The sequence below is a fragment of the Cervus elaphus genome, chromosome 32 (assembly GCF_910594005.1).
Source record: "Cervus elaphus chromosome 32, mCerEla1.1, whole genome shotgun sequence".
Lineage (NCBI taxonomy): Eukaryota > Metazoa > Chordata > Mammalia > Artiodactyla > Cervidae > Cervus > Cervus elaphus.
This window is the reverse complement of record NC_057846.1, coordinates 31538459-31559197: the sequence shown is the minus strand read 5'-3', so window position 1 is coordinate 31559197 and position 20739 is coordinate 31538459. Positions and strand designations below refer to the sequence as shown.

General features: G+C 42.6%; 1 long non-coding RNA gene across 1 annotated transcript in view; it reads right to left on the bottom strand.

The window, feature by feature from the left end:
* Window positions 1-1104, bottom strand: part of LOC122688019 — a 44541-nt gene extending 43437 nt beyond the window's left edge. The window contains exon 1 of the long non-coding RNA XR_006339303.1: window positions 996-1104. This is a non-coding gene — a long non-coding RNA (uncharacterized LOC122688019). The remainder of the gene's footprint in view (window positions 1-995) is intronic.
* Between the last annotated feature and the right edge of the window lie 19635 nt (window positions 1105-20739).

The window sequence follows — 20739 nt, the reverse complement described above, 5'->3', positions numbered from 1 at the left end:
CATTAGCCAGAATTATATCCAATGTCTTTGCCTAAATCAATTACCAGTTAAGAGAATGGGACCCCCATGAATGACTCAGATAGGACCTTGGACTAGGATTATTTCTCATTAGGTACATGTTCTTGCCAAAGAGGGTGTCTATCTGAACAAAAACAGAGTGGAAGCTATGGGGTAAGTATATAAATATTTCTGCTACAATTTCCCTTTGGTTACTCAACATCCAAACACATTCTACTTCTTCTGTCTTCACTTCCAAAGATAACTATGCTTGTGTGAATGAACATGACTGCTTTCTTAGATGAAAATAACCCAGTGTCTCTTTTAGTTAATATGTCCAGCTCCAATTCTAGTGTCTCTAGATGTTGTGAAGTCTTACCAGAGCCTTCACTTTCCAAAAGAACCAGAGTGCTAGAAATCCTCTAACACTCTATCTCTTTGTAGTCATCTCTATGCAAATATAAGAGCAAACCTCACTGCAGTTAGGGGACATTCTGAAGGACTCTTTGCCCATCTCTTGATTTGACATCTGCATCGATCCAAGGTCCCTTATGTCAGGAGAGCTGGGTATCACTGAGCCCTTTGTACACATTTTCCTGACTCTCTCCAAGGTATGAACATTCAGTGATGATGAAAGTTTCATTATTGCTGCTCAGTTCCTGCTTATACACGAGACATTTTATGATTCCAGTTAATACAAGATAACCACTGCAGAACAGGAATAACCAACGCACTTAATCACTAGATTGAGCCTTCTGATCTTGAGAGACGATGCTTTCCTATTTTAACAGTCACCACCACTGCTGCTGCTGCTAAGTCGCTTCAGTCGTGTCCGCTCTGTGCGACCCCATAGACGACAGCCCACCAGGCTCCACCATCCCTGGGATTCTCCAGGCAAGAACAGTGGAGTGGGTTGCCATTTCCTTCTCCAACAGTCACCACAGGAAACCCCAAAAACAGTATTCAGAAGAGGCCTCCAGGAAAGCAGAAATACTCACGGAGTCTCAGGAGGACAGAGCAGATGCTGTGCTGACTCTATGAGTTGGTCAACAGGTACGAGCAGGGTCACGCTTCGATCTCATCCCAGCAACCCTGCTCCGGACTTGCTAAGAGAGAGGACAAAAAGAAACAGGGAGGGATAAAGAGAAGATCAGGACCTGTCTGAAAGTCACATGCTTACTCATCCCCATTTCCCAGACATCTTCCTCTGAATCATAGAATGGTGGAGAATCTGGTAAACGGGAAGGGGAAGTTCCAGCTAAGACACAATCTTTGTACATATTCGGTCAGCCGAGTTCAATGTCATTCATTTCAGTTGAAACTGATAACACTTTATTGAGGTGGTCCAAAGCAGACAGATCTGTATCTAAGCATCTTATTTTTAGTGACATATTTTTAACTGTGGGTGTGGCCTCTGGGAAAGTTATGTAACCAATCTGAGGCCTGGCACTAGCAATAACTAACAGTTATTCAGGACAGGTGGTTAATAGTAACTGATGCGGTATACGTGATGCCTGGCACATGGCAGTCAGTGCTAAGTGACATTGATTTTGTCTTCCTGATTACGATAAGGATGGTGTGTACGTGACAACAATAAAACAAAGAGCTTTGGCAGACTCAGTTCTCAGAGCCACAAATGGTATTAAGTACAAGAAAAAAAACTGGAACCTCTCCAAGTAACTGACAACACAATGTAACATAATAGAAAACAATTGCCAAGTGAAATCAGAAATCATGCAGAAAATGCTCTAACAAAAGTGATCTTGAGGGAACTGCTCACAGAATACACACATCACCTATTGATAACATTTGTGAGGTCAGGATAAAATATGCTATTTGTATTTCCAACAGAAGGATCATGTGAGCTGGATCACGGGAATGTATGTCAATGGTGCTCTGAAAAAACTGCCACTACACCACATCAGTTGTTGTTTAGTCGTGAAGTCATGTCCGACTCTTTCAAGCTAGTACTTGATGTTATTTCCAATAGGCCCCAACCAACCACATGTGTTAGCACCATAAATCAATTTTCCTAAGACCTCATAGTCTCTGGATTAATCACACTTTAAAGTTTTGAGCTGAGAGAACAAACAAAATACAAAGAGCTAAAAGCAACCATAAATCTTTCTGGATCAGCAAATTTGATATCAGTGCTATTCAGGCCCCTTCTTTAACATTTTTGTTTATTGAGCTAAATTACATCTAACATATTTTGAGCATTTTAAAGTATACAGTTCAATGGCTTTTAGTATATTCACAACCTTATACAACCATCACCATTATCTAATTCCAGAATATTTCCCTTACCCTCCAAAAGAAACCTCCTTTTTTTTTCCCTTTTGGCAGAGCCACGTGGCCTGTGGGATCTTAGTTCCCCGACCAGGGATCAAACCTGCACCTCCTGCAGTGGACGTATTGAGTCTAACCCACTGGACCACCAGGGAAGTCCCGGAAACCTTTCTTTCAAAGTGAACATACTTTTGGAGGAGGAACCTATTAATTTCAGTACTAACACATATATTTTCAGACTTAATTCCAAAATACAATTAAAAAATACTTAAATATACTAGGGAAAAAGGGGAAACAGGGAGAGAGAAATACGGTAGCATATTGTAAGCATCGATAGTGCATTATTTCTGGTGTGGCCTGCCTGCAAGGAGGCCTGCCGTGATCTCCGCCTCCTGACAGCCACGCCCTGCGTGACCCCCTCCCCCATCCAATCAGGACCGGCCGGAGGAGCCAACAGAATACTGCAGGCGGGATGCCGGGTCATTTCTTAGATAGGTTTATAAACCACACGGCGGTTTTCCCTTGCTCTGTCTCTCAGATCTCTCCCGCTGGGGGAAGCCAGCTGCCACGTCATGATGACGCTCAAGCAGCCTGTAGAGTGGCTCACCTCTCAAGGAACTGAGGCCTCCAGCCAGCAGCCATGGGCGGCAGCCATCTTGGAAGTAGGTCATCCAGCCCCTCAAGCCTTCAGATGACTGCAGCCCTGACCAACACCTCCTGAGAGAGCCAGAACTACCCGACCAAGCTGCTTCTGGACTCCTCAGTGTTAGACACCACAGGTGATAATAAAGGCTTGTGGTTCTCGTTACCAGAGAAATGCAAATCAAAACCACAATGAGGTACCATTACATACCAGTCAGAATGGCTGTCATCAAAAAGTCTACAAACAATAAATGCTGGAGAGGGTGTGAAGAAAAGGGAACCCTCTTACACTGTTGGTGGGAATGCAAACTAGTACAGCCACTGTGGAGAACAGTGTGGAGATACCTTAAAAAACTGGAAATAGACCTGCCATATGATCCAGCAATCCCACTGCTGGGTACACACACTGAGGCAACCAGAAATGAGAGAGACACATGCACCCCAATGTTCACTGCAGCACTGTTTACAATAGCCAGGACATGGAAGCAACCTAGATGTCCATCGGCACAGGAATGGATAAGCAAGTTGTGGTACATATAAACAATGGAATATCACTCAGCCATAAAAAAGAACGCATTTGAATCAGTTCTAATGAGGTGGATGAAACTGGAGCTAATTATACAGAGTAAAGTAAATCAAAAAGAGAAACCCCAATACAGCATATTAACACATATATATGGAATTTAGAAAGATGGTAATGATGACCTTATAGTCAAGACAGCAAAAGAGACACAGATGTAAAGAACAGACTTTTGGACTATGTGGGAGAAGACAAGGGTGGGATGATTTGAGAGAATAGCATTGAAACATGTATATTACCATATGTGAAATAGATGACCAGTGCAAGTTCGATGCATGAAGCAGGGCACTCAAAGCTGGTGCTCTGGGACAACTCAGAGAGATGGGGACGGGAGGGAGGTGGGAGGGGGGTTCAGGACGGGGAGATACATGTACACCCGTGGCTGATTCATGTCAATGTATAGCAGAGAGCACCACAGTATTGTTAAGCAATTAGTCTCCAATTAAAATAATTAATTTAAAAAATAAACAACAACAAAAAAGCAAAATAAAACAGAAAAAAAAAAGTTTCACACTGCTAAGTTTTGAGGTAGTTTGTTAACAGAGTACTAGAGCGGTGTCAGAGGAATGACTGAGCAAAGCTGCCAGCAGGAGGAGATGAAGTACAAGTGCTTCACAGAGCGAAGCACCTGAAACACACAGAAATACAGAATTACAGTCAATGCGCAAATCCTCTACCCGGCACTCAGCTTACGCAGGTGGGACCACAACTTCCCTTATGGAGTCCTTTCTCTGCCACCAGTGCCCTGTTACAACCTTTTTTCCCAATTAAGACAGTCCTTGTTCAAATAAAACCTAACTCATACCGAAATCAACAGAGGGGCATACACACTGTGATTTTTTTCTGCGCTCCATTTATGCCTAGAGATGGAGTACTTTTATCCCCTCCATCTTCCTAAGGATGGAGCTGAGAGAAGGCTGATAAGTATTTTCCAGAAGGTCCTTCTAATGTTCTCTGTGTCTATTTCCACTGGATTTTTTTTTTTCAAAGAGGTAAAACAAACAAAATGAAACAATTTAAAGTAAATGCAAATAAAACGGCAAACCACTTTAGAATAACTGGGGGGGGGGGCAGGTCAAGGAAGAGACAGCTTGAAAATGTTAAATCAGGTATTAATATCTTCACCATTCCTTAGTTTTCTAGAAAATGGCTGGTTTCTCCTCTCCTGCTCAAAAATTCACTCAGACTGTCTATTCTTTCAGTTGCGTAAACCACTCCACAGTGTTTTCTCCTGGCACCAAAATATGTTTGGATAATTCAAAGCTCTAGTCTGTTCAGATCTTGTTGAAACTTGTTTGCTTTGCTAACTCCTAGTAAAGTAAATGTACTTTTAGTGCTTGGTCATGGACTTAAGCCGCCAGATGTTTTTGCCTGATACCATCTATTCCTATCACCTTGTCAACAAGTTATCAGAGGTGGGGTTAATTCTCATTTTGCAAGAATGTGACCCAAAAATGTGTTTGGTGATCCTGGGTCCTGGTTATCTTGGATTTACAGCGGCTCTTAGATTACAGCTCTGAGAACAAGCCAGGTGCTATCCTGTTACTCCCCTTCAAGAGCACAGTGAAGGAGCTGGGGCAACTCAGTGAAGCTACGAGCCATGCCGAGCAGGGCCACCCAGGACGGACAGGTCACCCTGAAGAGTGCTGACAAGAATGGTCCACTAGAGGAGGAAATGGCAACCAACCCAGTATTCTTGCTTGGAGAACCCCATGAACAATATGAAAAGGCAAAAAGATAAGACACGGGAAGATGAGCCCCTGCAGGTTGGAAGGGAGTCCAATATGCTACTGGGGAAGTGTGCATGAGTACAGTCGCTCAGCCCTGCCTGACTCTTGGAGACCCTATGGACTGTAGCCTGCCAGGTTCCTCTGTCCATAGAATTTTCCAGACAAGAACACTGGAGCAGGTTGCCATTTCCTTCTCCAGGGGATCTTCCCAACCCAGGGATGGAACTCGCATCTCACGCATCTCCCGCATTGGCAGGTGGATTCTTTACAACTGTGCCACCTGGGACTCCCCATGTGTGGAGGGCAATTACTAATAACTCCAGGAAGAATGAAGAGGCTGGGCCAAAGCAGAAAGGACGCTCAGTTGTGGATGTGCCTGGTGGTGAAAGTAAAGTCCAATGCTGTAAAGAACAATATTACATAGGAACCTGGAATGTTAGGTTCATGGGTCAAGGTAAATTGGACGTGCTCAAGCAAGAGACAGCAAAGCTGAACATCGACATCTTAGGGAATCAGTGGTCTAAAATGGATGGGAATGGGCGAATTTCATTCAGATGACCATTATATCTACTACTATGGGAAAGAATCCCTTGGAAGAAATGGAGTATCCCTCAGAGTCAACAAAAGAGTCTGAAATGCAGTACTTGGGTGTAACCTCAAAAATGACAGAATGATCTCTGTTCATTTCCAAGGCAAATTATTCAATATCACAAGTCTATGCACCAACCACTGATGTCAAAGAAGCTGAAGTTGACCACTTCTATGAAGACCTACAAGACTTTCTAGAACTAACATCAAAAAAAGATGTCCTTTTCATCAAAGAGGATTGGAATACAGAGGTAGCGAGTCAAGAGATACCCAGAGAAACAACCAAGTTTGGCCTTGGAGTACAAAATGAAGCAGGGCAAAGGCTAAAAGAGTTTTGTTAAGAGAACATGCTGGTCATAGCACACATTCTCTGCCAACGACCCAAGAGATGACTCTACACATGGACATCACCAGATGGTCAACACCAAAATCAGACTGATTATATTTTTTGCTGCCAAAGAAAGAGAAGCTCTATACAGTCAGCAAAAACAAGACCTGGAGCTGACCATGGTTCAGATCATGAGCTCCTTATTGCAAAATTCAGGCTTAAATTGAAGAAACTAGGGAAAACCACTAGGCCATTCAGGTATGACCTAAATCAAATCCCCTATGATTATATGGTGGAGGTGATGAATAGATTCAAAGGATTAGATCTGGTAGACACAGTGCCTGAAGAACTAAGGACAGAGGTTCCTAACACTGTACAGGAGGCAATGACCAAAACCATCCCAAAGAAAAAGAAATGCAAGAAGGCAAAGTGGTTGTCTGAGGATGCTTTACAAATAGCTGAGAAAATAAGAGAAGTGAAAGGCAAGGGAGAAAAAGAAAGATATGCCCATTTGAATGCAGAGTTCCAGAGAAAAGCAAGAAGGGATGAGAAAGTCTTAATTGAACAATGCAAAGAAATAGAGGAAAACAATAGAATGAGAAAGACTAGAGAGCTCTTCAAGAAAACTGGAGATATCAAGGGAACAAGCATTTCAAGCAAGAATGGACACGATAAAGGACAGAAGTGGTAAGGAACTAACAGAAGCAGAAGAGATTAAGAAGAGGTGACAACTTAATACCCAACTGAATGCAAAGTTCCAGAGAACAGCAAGGAGACATAAGAAGGCCTTCTTAAATGAGCAATGCAAATAAATAACTTTGTTTTCAAAGAATTACATTACCATACAGTATGCCTCTCTCTCTTTTAAGTGGAGAAACTGCCTATCGGCCTATTATCACAGGTATTTTTTTTGGTAACGTAACAAAAATTAAATATTATAAATGTGACTATAATACTATGTGCCATAAACACTGCATAAAGATCCATTCATTGGTGTATATGTTAGAATACTGTGAAGCAATCTTATCCATTGCATTAGGCTACTATTAAGCAACTGCACTGCTGCTTCTTTAATTATCAATGTATAAATCATTATATAAAAAGAGGAAAAGAAATAGAAAAACAGGAAAACAATAGAATGGGAAAGACTAGGGATCTCTTCCAGAAAACTGGAGATACCAAGGGAACATTTCATGCAAGGATGGGCACGATAAAGGACAGAAACTGTAAAGACCTAACAGAAGCAGAAGATATTAAGAAGATGCTGCAAGAATACACAGAAGAACTATACAAAAAAGGTCTTAATGACCCGGATAACCAGGATGGTATGGTCACTCACTTAGAGCCAGACACCTGGAGTATGAAGTCAAGTGGGCCTTAGGAAGTATCACTACAGACAAAGCTAGAGAATATGATAGAATTCCAGTTGAGCTATTTCTAATCCTAAAAGATAGTGCTGTTAAACTGCTGCACACAATATGTCAGCAAATTGGAAAACTCAGCAGTGGTCACAGGACTTGAAAAGGTCAGTTTTTCATTCCAGTGCCAAAGAAGGGCAATGAAAAACAATGTTCAAACTACCATACAGTTGTACTCATTTCACATGCTAGCAAAGTTATTCTCAAAATCCTTCAAGCTAGGCTTCAGCAGTACATGAGCCAAGAACTTCCAGATGTACAAGCTGGGTTTTAAAGAGGCAGAGGAACCAGAGGTCAAATTGCCAACATTTGTCTGCTCATGGAGAAAGCAAGGGAATTCCAGAAAAATATCTACTTCTGCTTCATTGACTATGCTAAAGTCTTTGACTGTGTGAATCACAGTAAACTGTGGTAAAGTCTTAAAGCGATGGGTGTAACAGTCCACTTTACCTATCTCCTGAGAAACCTGTATGTGGGTCAAGAAGCAACAGTTAGAACTGGACATGGAAGAACTGTTGCTATTGTTCACTCAGTCATGTCCAACTCTTTGCAGCCCCATGGACTGCAGCACACCAGGCTCCCCTGTTGCTCACAATCTCCTGGAGTTTGCTCAAACTCATGCCCATTGAGTTGATGATGCCATCCAATCATCTTGTCCTCTGTCATCCCCTTCTCCTCCTGCCTTCAATCTTTTCCAGTATCAGGGTCTTTTCCAATGAGCCAGCTCTTCACATTAGTTGGCCAAAGTACTGGAGCTTCTGCTTCAGCATCAATCCTTCCAATGAATACTCAGGACTGATTTCCTTTAGGATTGACTCATTTGATCTCCCTGCTGTACAATGGACTCTCAAGAGTCTTCTCCAATACCACAGTACAAAAGCATCAATTCTTCAGTGCTCAGCCTTTTTTTGTGGTCCAACTCTCACACCCGTACATGACTACTGGAAAAACCATAGCTTTGATTATATGAACCTCTTTGTCGGCAAAGTAATGTCTCTGCTTTTTAACATGCTGTCTAGGTTTGTAACAGCTTTTCTTTCAAGGAGCAAGCATCTGTTAATTTCATGGCTGCGATCACTGTCCGCAGTGATTCTGGAGCCCAAGAAAATAAAGTCTATCACTGTTTCCATTGTTTCCCCATCTATTTGCTGTGTAGTGATGTGACTGGATGCCATGCTCTTCAAATGCCATGGTAGAACTGACTGGTTCAAACCTGGGAAAGAAGTACGTCAAGGCTATATATTGTCACTCTGCTTATTTAACTTGTTTGCAGAGTACATCATGCAAAATGCCAGACTGGATGAATCACAAGCTGGAATCAAGATCACTTGGAGAAGTATCAACAACCTCACATATGCAGATGATGCCATTAGGAACTAAAGAGCCTCCTGATGAGGGTGAAAGAGGACAGTGAAAAACCTGGCTTGAAACTCAACATTAAAAAAACTAAGATCATGGCATCCTGTCCCATCATTTTATGACCAATAAAAGGGGAAAATCAGATGCTGTGACAGATTTTATTTTCTTGGGCTCCAAAATCACTGCAGATGGTGACTGCAGCCATGAAATTAAAAGTCATTGTCTCCCTGGAAGGAAAGCAATGACAAACCTAGGCAGAGTATTAAAAAGCAGAGGCATCACTTTTCCTATAGGTCCACATAGTCAAAACTATGGTTTTTCCAGTAGTTGTGTACAGATATGAGTGTTGGACCATAAAGAAGGCTGAGCACAGAAGAATTGAGGCTTTCAAACTATGGTGCTTGAGAAGACGCCTGAGAATCTCTTGGACTGCAAGGAGATCAAACCAGTCAATCCTAAAGGAAATCAGTCCTGAATATTCATTGGAAGGACTGATGCTGAAGCTGAAGCGCCCATAATTTGGCCACCTGATGCTCAGAGCTGGCTCACTGGAAAAGTCCTTGATGCTGGGAAAGACTGAAGGCAAAAGGAGAAGAGGTTGCCAGAGGATGAGATGGTTAGATAGCATCACTGACTCAATGGACATAAATCAGAGCAAACTCTGGGAAATGGTGTAGGACAGAGGATCCTGGTGTACTGCAGTCCATGGAGTTGCAAAAAGTTGAACACAACTTAGGGAATGAAAAACAACTGTCCAGTTATTAACATCAGAAGTTGGTAACCCAAAGGAGCTCATCTCCTGTTCCATCAAATAAAAACACAACACAAATACACATTGTTAACTGGGTAAGAAGGTCAGACATTGGCTCCATGGGCCCAGTGGTTTATAAAACAGGCCAAAAAAGGTCATCAAGACACTGCTTTGGACTCTCAGAATTAGGTGTTAAGACAAAATTATAGTCTTTGAGCCAGACTCCTTTCTGCATCTTTCTTCTCTATTTCTATTGGTCTATTTGGACTGTGCTTTGTTGGTGAGCTTACTTATTAATTAAAAACTTTCTGTGGCTTACATTTTGAACTATTTCAATGATAAAGAAAAGCTCAGAAACAACATAATAGAAATCTGTGTATGCAATACCAAGACTGAACAAATGTTAAAATTTAGATTCTGTTTTTTTGAGAATGAACACAATTTAGACAAAGTCAAGACTCTCGTCCCGTGGTGGACAGGCCATCGGGTGGTACCCAACGACCCACACCTGTGTAAAGTCCCCTCTGCAGAACCTGTGACTTCTTTCTAATTGACAGAATGTGGCAAAGATGATGCAATGTCCCTCTTTTAATCAGATTATGCTACATGGCAAAGGCTAAAGGATTTTGTAGATGTGATTAAAATCACTAACTAGTTGACCTCAAGTTTACCCAAAGGGAGATTGTTCTGTTTGGGCCTCATTTAATGAGAAAGTAAAATAAAAAGTTAGTCACTCAGTCCTGTCCAACTCTCTGTGACCCCATGGACTGTACTCCACCAGGCTCCTCTGTCCATGGAATTCCCCAGGCAAGAATAATGGGGAGGGTTGCCATTTCCTTCTCCTGGGGATATTCCCGACCCAGGGATCGAACCAAGTTCTCCCACATTGCAGGCAGATTCTTTACCATCTGAACCACCAGGGAGGCCACCATTTAATGAGGGGGGGCACCTTAAAAAGGGGACAGGGGATAAAAGACATATAAAGACTGAGATCCTCTCTCCTCATCACTGGCTTTGAAAAAACAAGCCACCTTGTATTCTACAGTTGCAAGAAATGAACTGTGCCAATAACCAGAGGGAGCTTGGAAGCAGATTTGTTTCTAACTGAGGTTCCTAAAGAAAACACACTGTGGTTAACACTTTGATTTCAGCCTTGTGAGACCCTGCTCAGAGAACCTAGGAAGCTTTCCTAGAAGCTTTCCTAGGTTAGGTAGCCTCTAACCTACAGAGCTGTAAGAGACTGTAAACTAACTGGCGTTAGTTTAACCTATGAAGCTTGCAGTAATTGCTACTCAGAGATTTTAAAAAAAGAAAAAAAAACCTAATACAAGCCCTGATTTCATTTTTTCATCTCCTTCCTCATGGTAATCCCATGAAATGATGTTCAGCTTTACGAGAAGGAAGGGAAATACAAATTTAAATAAGGAGATGCCACTTCATACTCTAAAACTGACAAAAATCAAAATGCCTAACAATCCCAATGGAGTAATAGGAAGTGTTATGTACTGGAAGTGGGAATGAAAACTGGTAGAACCATTTCAGAGAGAGGTTTATGATGCTTTTGTGACTTAACAAGTTAACTTTTAACAGGTTTTCATACTTTTTACTACATGCATTCTGCATGAAAGTGAAAGTTGCTCAGTTGGGTCCAACTCTTTTCGACCCCATGGACTGTAGTCCATGGAATTCTCCAGGCCAGAATACTGAGGTGGGTAGCCTTTCCCTTCTCCAGGGGCTCTTCCCAACACAGGGATTGAACCCAGATCTCCCGCATTGCAGGCAGATTCTTTACTAGCTGAGCCACCAGGGAAGCCCAAGAATATTGGAGTGGGTAGCCTAGCCCTTCTCCAGCGGATCTTCCAATCCAGGAATCGAATCGGGGTCTCCTGCATTGCAGGTGGATTCTTTACCAACTGAGTCACAAGGAATGCCATAGATTTTAATGTATATTATTCAGAAACATTTGGTATTTTTGAGTGTCTTAAATTTTACATAAGTAGCATACTTTAGTAACTTGACTTTTTACTTAATACTCTGATATTAAAATTCATCTACTTTTATACTTAACAAATTCCTCTTTTTAACTCAGTAAAATATTCCATTATATTACAATATACCATAATTTATTGTTCTTCAAACTATACTGGGACAACCACACCTGTATTCATCTTAGGGACAGTTTCCCTAGAGATTACACTTAAAAGTGAAAATTTAAATAAGGCTGAGCATCGCTTTGTATGTTTTTGGTCATTCTATCTTCTTCTTTGCTAAATGCCTTTTCATGTTTTTTACCCATTTTCCTGCAGGGTAGTTATTATTCTCCTTGTTGACTTAAAGGACGTGTCTATATATTTTGGCTCTCAATCTCACCAGTTTTATGCATTACAAATGGTTTATCCACTCATTCCCTTTCAAAAAAATTTATTTACAGTGAACAAGGTTGTCTCACCTGAATAATGTGGATTATACCATGTACCTCACAGATAAATGACATGATATCCATGCAAGTTTCTGCTCCTGTGCCAGGAACACTTTAGATGTTCAGTGAATGTGAGTTTCCTCCATCTCCTCTTTAAGGAATTTCTGGATATAGGAATAAGGCAATGCCTAAGAGAATGGACTGGGATTGGACTGAAGTCTTGCTGAATCCCAGTGTCACCACTTGCCAGTCTTGTGATTCTGGACCACACTGCTTCAAGTCTTCGACGCGTCAGTTTGCTCATTTGTAAAATACAGATCCTAATGCTTGCTCTATAGAGCCACTCCAAGGAATAAAGCTGTCTTCCACAGTGCCTATGACACAGTGAGCTATCAGAACAACAACTTCTATCATTATTAACATTATTGTTAGGGAAGATGAGAATTGTAGAGAAATAACAAACAGAAGCTAGAAATGACAAAGTCTCCCTATGTGAGATACTAGCTAACTGGTATCACAAGGCAGAGGTGAGGGAGAGATTACATCCAGTCAAGGGTTGCTGGAAACTCAGGCAAAGTTTCACAGAGGAAATGTCATTTAAATGCAGCTTTGGGGGACCTCCTTGGTGGGCCAGTGGCTAAGACTCCGAGATGCCAATGCAGGGGGGGCTGGATCCCATCCCTGGTCAGGGAACCAGATCTGACAGGCCACAACAAAGATAGAGGATCCCAAGTGCTGCAACTAAGACCCAGAGCAGTGAAATAAATAAATAAAAGAATATTTTAAAAATGCAGCTTGGAAGAAGGGTGGGTGGGATATAGATAGTCAAACCTGAGGAGAAAGAAAATTTTGCAAATAAAACCAAAAAATGCCGGGGTATTAAGCAAAACAAACAAACAAAACACCTACTATTCCAGCTGTGCAGAAGTGTGGGATAACCTGAGAGGGGCTGTCGACATCCCGAAAAGGAGCATCAAGGCCAGATCAATGGAAGCTCTTGGATGGCTTAGGATTCTGAAGTCAGATGGTGATCAAAGAGCATTTAATCTTTGGAGATATCAAAGTACAATACATTTTGCATGAAATAGAATCCCATGCCCTAGAAAAGGCCCTTTCTGGGTAACTACAGAGGGCTTTGGGCTATGGGATCACACTTGTCACCCAGGAGTCTGTGAACGAGTGCCCGGAGGTGGCAGTGGGGAGGACTGGGGACAGTGCCTGTGACTGAGATAAAGGGGTCCAGCAGGTGTGTTCGTGGAAACAAGCCCTGGGTCAGCGGCCTATGGAATCCAGCGTGGAGCTGCTCATTGACTCCCATCCCGCACTAGGAGTCAACCAGGTATGCATGTTTCCTCTCTTACATGGGATCAGTTCCTAAATAGGACCCAGAAAAGGCAAAGTGCACAGTCTTCATATAGACAAACCTGGTGGCTCAGTCAGCAAAAGAATCCGCTTGCAATGAGGAGATGCAGGTTCGATCCTGGGTTTGGATGATCCCCTGGAGGAGGAAATGGCAACCCGCTCCAGTCTTCTTGCCTGGAGAATCCCATGGACAGAGGAGACTGGAGGGCTACAGTCCATGCGGACGTAAGAATCAGACACGACTTAGCGACTACACCACTTACCACCATGGGTCCAGGTAATAGTTTCATGAATATTTTCTTTTAAATGTGTGTGAAAGACATCTACCTTCAGGAAGTTTGGCTTTAGACAAAATGTGTGCCACCAGTTTGCCATTTAAATCATAGAATTTGACTGTACCAAAATATATTGGATTTACAGTGATCCTTGTTTCTTGTGTTTTATCTAGATATTTTTCCAGTTTACTATCATGTGATTGTTAACTTTAAAAGATGTTTTCGGTCTTTCTACATGAGGAATCTAAAATTTTCAAACTCAGAGGAGCAGAGGGTAGAATGATGGTTCCCAGGGGCTGGGAGGAGATGGAAATGGGGAGGTATAAGTCAAAAGGTACAAAGTTTTAATTATACGAGATGAATACATCTTAGAGACCTACGGTACAGCATAGAGCCAATAGTTAAAAAATATTGTACTGAAAATTTGTGAAGAGGGTAGATACTATGTTAAATGTTCCTATACAGAAAAAAATTATAAGTACAGCGGGTGAGAGGAAACTTTTGGAGGTGATGGATATGTTTATGACACAGATTGTAGTGATGGCTTCATCAGTTCAGTTTCAGTTCAGTCACTCAGTTGTGTCCAGCTCTTTGCGACCCCATGGACTGCAGCACCCCAGGCCTCCTTGTCCATCAGCAACTCCCGGAGTTTACTCAAACTCATGCCCACTGAGTCGGTGATGCCATCCAGCCATCTCATCCTCTGTCGTCCCCTTCTCCTCCTGCCCCCAATCCCTCCCAGCATCAGGGTCTTTTCCAATGAGTCAGCTCTTTGCATGAGGTGGCCAAAGTATTGGAGTTTCAACATCAGTCCTTCCAATGAACACCCAGGACTGATCTCCTTTAGGATGGACTGGTTGGATCTCCTTGCTGTCCAAGGGATTCTCAAGAGTCTCCTCCAACACCACAGTTCAAAAGCATCAATTTTTCAGTGCTCAGCTTTCTTCATAGTCCAACTGTCACATCCATACATGACCACCGGAAAAACCATAGCTTTGACTAGATGGACCTTTGTTGGCAAAGTAACGTCTCTGCTTTTTAATATGCTGTCTATGTTGGTCATAACTTTCCTTCCAAGGAGTAAGCGTCTTTTAATTTCATGGCTGCAATCATCATCTGCAGTGATTTTGGAGCCCAAAAAAATAAAGTCTGACACTGTTGCCCCATCTATTTGCCATAAGTGACGGGACTGGATGCCATGATCTTAGTTTTCTGAATGTTGAGCTTTAAGCAAACTTTTTCACTCTCCTCTTTCACTTTCATCAAGAGTCTTTTTAGTTCTTCTTCACTTTCTGCCATAAGGGTGGTGTCATCTGCATATCTGAGGTTATTGATATTTCTCCCGGCAATCTTGATTCCAGCTTGTGCTTCTTCCAGCCCAGCGTTTCTCATGATGTACTCTCATATAAGTTAAATAAGCAGGATGACAATATACAGCCTTGACGTACTCCTTTTCCTATTTGGAACCAGTCTGTTGTTCCATGTCCAGTTCTAACTGTTGCTTCCTGACCTGCATACAGATTTCTCAAGAGGCAGGTTAGGTGGTCTGGTATTCCCATCTCTTTCAGAATTTTCCACAGTTTATTGTGATCCACACAGTCAAAGGCTTTGGCATTGTCAATAAAGCAGAAATAGATGTTTTTCTGGAACTCGTTTGCTTTTTTGATGATCCAGCAGGTGTTGGCAATTTGATCTCTGGCTCCTCTACCTTTTCTAAAACCAGCTTGAACATCTGGAAGTTCATGGTTCATGTATTGCTGAAGCCTGGCTTGGAGAATTTTGAGCATTATTTTACTAGCGTGTGAAATGAGTGCAATTGTGCGGTAGTTTGAGCATTCTTTGGGACTGCCTTGCTTTGGGATTGGTTTCATCGGTGTATACTTACCTTGACACTCATCAGGTTGTATACATTAAATATGTATGAAAGTACTGTTGCTCAGTCATGTCTGACTGCAACCCCATTGACTGTAGCCTGCCAGGCTTCTCTGTTCATGGAATTCTCCAGGCAAGAATACTGGAGTGGGTTGCCATTTCCGCCTCCAGGAGCTCTTCCCAACCCAGGGATCAAACCCCCAACTCCTGTGCTGGCAGGTGGATTCTTTACTGTCTGAGCCACCAGGGAAACCTTGATATATGTATAGATTTTTGTATGTCAATCACAACTTAATAAAGTGGTTTAAAAATGCTTTGTTCTTATATTATTGTTTTCTTAACAACTGAACATTCCAAAACCTATTTATTTATTCATAAGACAACTGACTTTCAAAAGATAATGAGATCCAGCTGCAAAACTGTATGTATTCAAATTATGAGTCTGAGGTTAGAAACATGCCTATTTTTTTTTTTTTAAAGCAAGTTCTAGGCTTCAGCATGCTGAATGCCTTTTCTCAACAAGGAAATGATGAGTAGTTCTGTTAGCAAAACCAGAAGGGCATCATGCCACAAGAAATGTTTATCCCTTCACCTCCATCACCTGTTAGAAAAAAATCCAAAAACATTTCTAAAGGAAAGACCGGAGAGCGTTGACAATGAAGTTACCCTATCGCTGCCTTTCTTGGTCTAAAACAATTCTGCTGGTGTTTACTGCCCAGTGAGTGTAGATGGAGCTGAAACGATCTTTGCAAGACCAGCAGCTCTTCTTCATTTTCTGCCAGGACTTTTGTAGTATCTGGCAAGAAGTAAGTAAACAGCAGGTGTGTTCACCATTATCAATTGATTTTTGAGAGCCATTTCTTAAGAGCCATTTCAATGTTTCCTCTCTTTCTAACCTAACCAGTAGACAGTACAGGAAGCTTTTTAAAACAATGCTATTGTAATGAAAGCTATTTATCTGGGACTTTATGAACAATGATTAAAGTTTTTAAAATATTTATTTGGCTGTATCAGATCTCAGCTGCAACTCGTGTGATCTTCCTTGTGGTGCCTGGGCTTAGCTGCCCTGTGGCATATGGGATCTTAGCTCCCTGACCAGGGATAGAACCTGTGTTCTCTGCACTGAAAAGCAGATTCTTAACCTCTGGACCACCAGGGAGGTCCCCACAATGACTAATTAGTCTGAATACTGCAACGTTTTTTAAGACAGAAGATAAAGAAATATGAAACGGACCAGTTGATAGCTAGCTTTTAATTCTTTATCTCAAATGACTTTCTGGCTGGATGTTTCATGAAAACATGCTCTCTTTTACAAAAAAGGGAAATGGGTCTCTGAGAAGTTCCTTGCCTTCTCCTAGTTCAGATGTGATGGGTGGTTCTAACCAGAGACACAAGTCTTAGGACTCTTCATCATTTATATCTGTTGTCTGTCGATTTATGATTTGCAAAGGACACTTGGAATGCTATTTCTCATCAAGAGACTTTTATCTTTGTCAATAAATTAACTGAGGCAATTTTTAATATTCCTATCAATTTGCTGTAATTTTCCCCAAGTAGCTGCTCCAGATGGTGCGTTAGAGACCAGAACATAGGGTATGAAATGTTTTCAGGATACAATGCCATCTCTAATAATACTTCCTTCTAGATAACACGGCCAACCTTTTTCCTTCCTAATACTGTCTAATTAAACAAGAAGGGAGCTGCCAGTAGGAAAATTCCAATGTTCCCCTTCAGAATTAGGGCTCTTTTTTTTTTTATATATATACAGACTTCAGCACCTGCAAAGCTTGGGGAAAACACAGCTCACAGTAGTGAGCAATTTGGCCTTGCTGGTCAAGAAAACATAACACTTCTCATCAGTTTCATTTAGAATTAAACTCGAATCATTGTTTTGAAGATAACAACAAGCTGCGTCACTGATATTTTATGATACAGTTCCAGGGGGCACAAACCAGACACTGAGGCTCGGACACTTTCCTCTCACGTTCTGCTCCGTGTTTTGTTTTTGTCTTCCTTTGGTCCCAGTCCTAAGAACCCTTAGATTCAGCACAGGACTCTTTTGAAAAAGTCTCTGCTCAGATCTGGTTTATAGGCTCATCCGTGTGGTCATGCCCCGGACATTTTAGAAACAAGACGGCATATGTGGGCCCCTCTGGGAGCTGAGTTGCCCAAAGTCTTCTCAGGTTGCTTTCTGCAAAATTTCCCTAGTACTTTCTCTTCTTCCCATGAAATTCAACACTTTTAGCCTCGGGTCCTTAAAAAATGGAAAAGAGGCTTGTGGCTGGGCAGCATCCACAAAGAAGGAACTGGAACCCATTGTCTCCCATCCTTGGCCCCGGGCAGCGCACTCTCACTGCTGGCAGAGAGAGCTCGTGACAGATGGGACGTTCACCACCACTTTCAGAACACAACTTGGCTGTGTCCAGGCCCCGTTTTCAGTTTCTTGGCAGCTTGTTTTGGTAAAAATAAGTCATCAGCATGAGACGAATGTAGAAGCATCATATGAATGAGAAAGGCATGCACTGTAACTGCCTTGTCTGTGATCCAAGGTAAGATCTTGCATAGACCTTCTCCTTCCCCACCCGAATCTCTGATGTCATTTAAACAGTCTAACCTAAACACTGAAACAGTCCTTCTGGGATTAACAAACAATTCTCAGGGATTTCACTGACAGTCTAGTGGTTAATACTCCATATTTCCACAGCAGGAGTCCTGGGTCTGATCCCTGGTTGGGGAACTAAGTTTCCACCTGCCATACGGCCAAAAAAAAAAAAAAAGAATTCTCATTTGGACGCAAAGCCCTGCCTCTGACCATCCTTCTCTCTGGGTTGTCTCCTAAGATGGTGCTGTTGGTATAGGAGGTGGAAAGGGGTGGCCACACGACTTCTTGAGTTTGGGGAGAAAGGAGACTCTGGTCTTGTGTTGTATTTGGAGTGTGATCTAGCAACATCTTCCAGCCTCTGGCATGATGTCACTTGATCAACTGCTTCCAAATCTGCTGCCCAGGGCCAAGGAACTCATGGTTCTGTGTTCCGAGCAACGCTTCCAGGCAGCACTGGTCAACCCTCACAGGCAGGCTCGGTGTCTCTGCTTCTTCCTCTGCCTGTTGACTCCCCAGTCTTCCTTTTATCCTCCACGTGGTCTACGCTTAGCCTCTGTGTGAGTCACACTGCCCCATTCTACCAGCCCCATGGCAGCTCCACGGGCCCTCAACACGGGAAGGAGAGTCCCGTGGGAAGCCATTTTTCTCTTCCTGACCACATGTACCTCCAACTTTATTTGCATGGACTGTCCCTCGTCTAATATGTGACCCAAACGAACAAGAGTCCATGGGCTGAGTTTAGATAACAACTTTCCGAAGGAAAGCTCAGGACACGTTTATCCAGCCATCTCGCTCCCCTCTCTCTCCCTTTTCCTCAGCTCCTTAGGGCCTTTGCATCATCATCTCAGGGCTGGAAAAGGGCAGGTTTCCTGCTCCTCATCTGCTCTGCCTGCCCCTTCACAAAACTCTAAGCTGAAGAAAAAGATAAATGAACTGAGTTAATCCTTTCTTACGGCAGAATCCTTGCCAGAAAAGCCTCTGTTTTGCTTCATTTGAGTGACATGTCAAATATTTTTGAAAGCTCTAAGTGTTTTACTTCGTTTAGACTAAACCACAGTGTAACTGACAAAAGCTGAACATTAGCTGTCACTGTGTTGTTTGTCGTCAGTTTGTTTTCTGTTCCTTTTATAGAACATCTCAATCCCCTTCCCTCCCTCAGGCGGACGACTACCTGGAATGCCCTGGGAACAACGCCAAGCATTCGGAAAGTCAGAAGTATAAAAGCACATACATAATTGTTAAATTATTTCCCGCGTGACATCTATGCTGTCCCAAATCTTCCCGGAAATCTACCAGAACAGGTTTAATTTTTGATGCCATTCTCTGGAGGAGGAAACTAAGGTTCACCTTTTAAAACAGATTTCACCTGAATCATACTGGCTCCAAAGACCAGCCTCCTTTCCTGGGTGACGCGAAGTGAAAGTTGCTCAGTCGTGTCTGACTCTGCAACCCCATGGACGGTAGCCCGCCAGGCTCCTCTGTCCATGGGATTCTCCAGGCAAGAATATTCCAATGGCTTGCCATCCCCTTCTCTAGGGGATCTTCCCAACCTAGGGATGGAACCTGCATCTGCTGCACTGCAGGCAGATTCTTTATTGTCTGAGCCACCAGGGAAGACCAACCATGCTGCTTTTGTAGAATAGCTGGAAGTTTAGATACAGATCATGAGTGAAGAGTGGAAGGTCAAAAAAGAACCATGTAAATGACATCATCCATATGGACTACAGTGCAGGGACAGAGCAGAGACAAATGTGGCTCCCGATACCATGGTCCCAGGCGATCTTGGGAGCTTGAAGGTTTAAGTAAATACCTGGCCATTCAGTAGAAGATCTGATTGCTTGTTTAATAATAAAAACAGAATCAACCAATGACTTCATTAAAATGGGGCAGGCTTTGAGGCTCATTCTCTGAATTCTAGTTCATCTGGGAAGCCCAGCGATCGTTCCATAATCTTGTGGAGGGAGGAACAATAGATTTTGCTATTCTGATTTCTGTATCCCAGGCTTCCTACCAAGTCTCCGCTACTCAGGTCAATGTCCTACAATTGGAGTTTAGAGAATTTAAAGATTAATGGGTATCATCTTCATAACTAGATACTAGATACTTCATCTCAAGTCGGCTTCGTTTTAAGTTTATAAACACATGGTTGTGTTTTCAGTTGTAGAGTTTATTCCATGCCCATTTCATCCTCTGCCCTTGTTTTTAACTGATATTATAAAGAATGGTAATGAATGAACAAGAAAGCTGGAAAAACAAAGAGCACCCATCCGTGGACAAGGAAAGGAGGGCATTCCTGCATGAGCATGACCTCAATGGGGGCGTTAGAAAGGGGGTGAGGTGCGAAGGACAGCCTTGGGAGAGGAGGTGGCCTGGAGTGGAGTATAAGAGCCAGACTGGGTAAGAAGGGTATGTGTGTGCGGGGTGGGAGTGCCTGGGAAGTCAGAGCCCTAAGAACATCAGGAGGGGGTCTTCCAGCAGGGACCCGGGGGTGCCGGAGCCCAGGTGTGGTGGGAGAAGCATCCACATG